Here is a 4896-nt window from a genome sequence, read left to right as displayed (position 1 = left end):
AAGAAAGTCATTGGTAGTTTGATGGGGATAGCGTTGAATCTATAAATTACTTTGGGCAGTATGGCCATTTTCATGATATTGATTCTTCCTAACCATGAGCATGGAATGTTTCTCCATCTGTTTGTGTCCTCTCTTATTTCCTCAAGCAGTGGTTTGTAGTTCTCCTTGAAAAGGTCCTTTACATTCTTTGTTAGTTGTATTCCTAGGTATTTTATTCTCTTCATAGCATTTGTGAATGGCAGTTCGCTCTTGATTTGGCTCTCAAGTCTGTTATTGGTGTATAAGAATGCTTGTGATTTTTGCACATCGATTTTGTATCCTGAGACTTTGCTGAAGTTGCTTATCAGTTTCAGGAGATTTTAGGCTGAGACAATGGGGTCTTCTAAATATACAATCATGTCGTCTGCAAATAGAGACAATTTGACTTCCTCCTTTCCTAATTGAATACCCTTTATTTCTTTTTTGTGCCTGATTGCTTTGGCTAGATCTTCCAATACTATAGTGAATAGGAGTGGTGAGAGAGGGCATCTTTGTCTAGTGCCAGATTTCAAAGGGAATGCTTCCAATTTTTGCCCATCCAGTATGATATTGGCTGTGGGTTTGTCGTAAATAGCTTTTATTATTTTGAGATATGTTCCATCAATACCTAGTTTATTGAGAGTTTTTAGCATAAAGTGCTGTTGAATTTTGTCAAAGGACTTCTCTGCATCAATTATCATGTGGTTTTTGTCTTTGGTTCTGTTTATGTGGTGAATTACATTTATCGACTTGTGTATGTTGAACCAGCCTTGCATCCCCAGGATGAATCCTACTTGATCACAGTGGATAAGCTTTTTGATGTGCTGTTGCAATTGGTTTGCCAGTATTTTACTGAAGATTTTTGCATCAATGTTCATCATGGATATTAGCCTCAAGTTTTCTTTTCTTGCTGAGTCTCTGCCAGGTTTTGGTATCAGGATGATGTTGGTCTCATAAAATGATTTGGGAAGGATTCCTTCTTTTTGAATTGTTTGGAATGTTTCAGAAGGAGTAGTACCAGCTCCTCTTTGTATGTCTGGTAGAATTTGGCTGTGAACCCATCTGGACCTGGGTTTGTTTTTGGTGGCTAGGCTATTAATTGCTGCCTCAACTTCAGCCCTTGTTATTGGTCTATTCGAGGTTTCAGCTTCTTCCTGGTTTAGGCTTAGGAGGACGCAAGTGTCCAGGAATTTATCCATTTCTTCCAGGTTTACTGGTTTATGTGCATAGAGTTGTTTATAGTATTCTCTGATGATGGTTTGTATTTCTGTGGAATCTGTGGTGATACCCCCTTTATCGTTTTTTATTGCATCTATTTGATTCTTCTCTCTTTTCTTTTTTATTATCTGGCTAGTGGTCTATTTTGTTGATCTTTTCAAAAAAACAGCTCCTGGATTTATTGATTTTTTGAAGGATTTTTTGTGTCTCTGTCTCCTTCAGTTCTGAGCTTATTTCTTGTCTTCTGCTAGCTTGAGTTTTTTTGATCTTGCTCCTGTAGCTCTTTAAATTTTGAGGGTAGGCTATCAATTTTAGATCTTTCATTGCTTCTCATGTGGGCATTCATTGCTATATATTTTCCTCTAGACACTGCTTTAAATGTGTCCCAGAGATTCTGTTATGTTGTGTCTTTGTTCTCATTGGTTTTGAAGAATATCTTTATTTCTGCCTACATTTCATTGTTTATCCAGTTGAATGTTGACTCAAGAGCCAGTTTTTCAGTTTCCATGAAGCTGTGCAGTTCCGAGTTAGTTTCTGAATTCTGAGTTCTAACTTGATTGCACTGTGGTCTCAGAGACTGTTTGTTATGATTTCCGTTCTTTTGCATTTGCTGAGGAGTGATTTGCTTCCAATTATGTGGTCAGTTTTCGGGTAGGTGTGATGTGGTGCTGAGAAGAATGTATATTCTGTGGATTTGGGGTGGAGAGTTCTGTAAATGTCTATTAGGTTTGCTTGGTCCAGGTCTGAGTTCAAGTCCTAGATATCCTTTTTAATTTTCTGTCTCATTGATTTGTCTAATATTGACAGGGGAGTGCTAAAGTCTCCCACTATTATTGTGTGGGAGTCTAAGTCTCTTTGTAAGTCATTAAGAACTTACTTTATGTATCTGGGTGCTCCTGTATTTGGTGTGTATATATTTAGGATCGTTAGCTCTTCTTGTTGCTTTGATCCTTTTACCATTATGTAATATCCTTCTTTGTCTCTTTTGATCTATGTTGGTTTAAAGTCTATTTTATCAGAGACTAGGATGCAACTCCTGGTTTTTTTTTTTATGCTTTCCATTTGCTTGGTAAATCTTCCTCCATCCTTTATTTTGATCTTATGTGTATCCTTGCATGTGAGATGGGTTTCCTGGATACAGCACACCAATGGGTTTTTACTTTTCATCCAATTCGCCAGTCTGTGTCTTGTGATTGAGGCATTTGGCCCATTTACATTTAGGGTTACTATTATTATGTGTGAATTTGATCCTGCCATTTTGATGCTAGCTGGTTTTTTTGCCTGTTAGTTGATGCAATTTCTTCATTGTGTTGATGCTCTTTACCATTTGGTATGTTTTTGGAGTGGCTGGTACTTGTTCCTTTCTACGTTTAGTGCTTCTTTCAGAAGCTCTTGTAAAGCAGGCCTGGTGGTGATGAAATCTGAGTAATTGCTTGTTCATAAAGGATTTTATTTCTCCTTTGCTTATGAAACTTAGTTTGGCTGGATATGAAATTCTAGGTTGAAAGTACTTTTCTTTAAGGATGTTGAATATTGCTCCCCACTCTTTTCTGGCTTTGTAGGGTTTCTGCCAAGAGATCCACTGTGAGTCTGATAGGCTCCCCTTTGTGGGTAACCCAACCTTTCTCTCTGGCTGCCCTTAGCATTTTCTCCTTCATTTCAACCCTGGTGAATCTGATGATGATGTGCCTTGGGGTTGCTATTCTTGAGGAATATCTTTGTGGTCTTCTCTGTATTTCCTGGACTTGAATATTGGCCTGCCTTGCTAGGCTGGGGAAGTTTTCCTTGTTAATATCCTGAAGATTGTTTTCCAGCTTGGATTCATTCTCTCCATCACATTCAGGTACAACTATCAAACATAGATTAGTTCTTTTTACATAATCCCATATTTCTTGGAGGCTTTGTTTGTTTCTTTTTACTTTTTTCTCTAATCTTGGCTTCTCATTTTTTTTTCATTGAGTTGATCTTCAACCTCTGATATCCTTTCTTCTGCTTGGTCAATTCAGCTACTGAAATTTGTGTATGCTTTGCGAGTTCTCGTATTGTTTTTCAGCTCTATCAGTTCATTTATATTCTTCTCTAAGCTGTTTATTCTCGTTAGCATCCATCAAACCTCTTTTCAATGTTCTTAGTTTCTTTGCATTGGGTTAGAACATGTTCTTTTAGCTCAGAGAAGTTTCTTATTACCCACCTTCTGAAGCCTGCTTCTGTCAATTCATCACACTCATTCTCCATCCAGCTCGTTCCCTTGCTAATGAGGAGTTCTGATTCCTTGGAGGAGGAGAGGCATTCTGGTTTTGGATGTTTTCATCCTTTTTGTGCTGGTTTCTTCCCATCTTTGTGGATTTATTTACCTGTGGTCTTTGTAGTTGGTGACATTCAGATGGGGTCTACGTGGACATCCTGTTAATGATGAAGTTATTTCTTTCTGTTTCTTAGTTTTACTTCTAACAGTCAGGCCCCTCTGCTGTAGGACTGCTGGAGGTACACTCCAGACCCTGCTTGCCTGAGGATCACCTGCAGCAGCTGCTGAAGAGTAAGGGTTGCTGCTAGTTTCTTCTTCTGCTATCTTTGTCCCAGAAGGATACCTGCCTGGTATCTATCTGAACTCTCTTTATGAGGTGACTATTTGGATATACAGGGGTGGGGGAGCTGCTTGAGGAAACAATCTGTTCTTTATAGGAACTAAAGTGCTGAGCTGTGAGCGCCATTGTTCCATTCAGAGCTACTGGGCAGGTACGTTTAAGTCTGTTGCAGCAGAACATATAACTACCTTTTTTTCCCCAGGTGCTCTGTCCCTGGAAGGTAGGGCTTTATTTATAAGTTTCTGTTATGCTGCTGCCTTTTTTCAGGGATGCTCTGCCCAGCGAGGAGGCAGCCTAGTCAGAGTCTGCCAGCAGAGGCGTTGCTGAGCTGTCCTGTGAACTTCCCTCCAGTCCTGTTTATAGGGGGTATAGTTAGAACTACCTTGGCAGTGGAGGCCTGCCTCTGTAATGGTGGACTCTGTGTAATTGTGGGCTGCCTCAACAGTGGTGGATTGCCTCAGTAATGGCGGGCGCCCCTCCCCCACCAAGCTGGACCATCCTGGGTTCAGCTGTGCTTGCTGTGAAACTCTCAATCCAGAGCGTTTCAGATTGCTGTTTTTTTGTGGGGGTGGGACTGGCCAAGCCTGATCACCTGGCTCCCTGCCTCAGACCCCTTATTTTTTTTTCAGTTGAAAGGATAACTCTGTCTCCCAGGCATTCCAGTCATCAGTTGAAATGGCACCTGGATTTGTGTGAGATTTTGTGCAGAGACCTGCTGTGCCAGCTGAAACGGATGCACTGGAGACTTGTGGCACTTTTCCACCCGGAAATCTCCTGATCTGGCTCCCTGTTTCACTCCCCTTTTTATCAGTTGAATGGGTGACTCTGTCTCCCAGGTCCTCCAGTCGCCAGCTGAAGCAGCACCTGGACCCCTGTGATTTTTTGTGTGGAGACCCGTAGTGCTCCTCCCCCCAGGAATCTCTTGGTCTGTGGGCAATAAAAAATCCATCTGGAAATGCAGCAACCACTCACCCTCTGTGCTCTCGCTGGGAGCTGCAATGCAGAGCTGCTCCTACTTGGGCATCTTGGATCCCTCCCCCAGATTTTTTTTTTGTCATACCCCAGTGGTGCCTGG

Source organism: Callithrix jacchus, chromosome 14, assembly GCF_049354715.1.
Source record: "Callithrix jacchus isolate 240 chromosome 14, calJac240_pri, whole genome shotgun sequence".
In the NCBI taxonomy this organism is placed as follows: domain Eukaryota; kingdom Metazoa; phylum Chordata; class Mammalia; order Primates; family Cebidae; genus Callithrix; species Callithrix jacchus.
The sequence above is the reverse complement of the archived record's forward strand: the minus strand, read 5'-3'. Positions refer to the sequence as shown.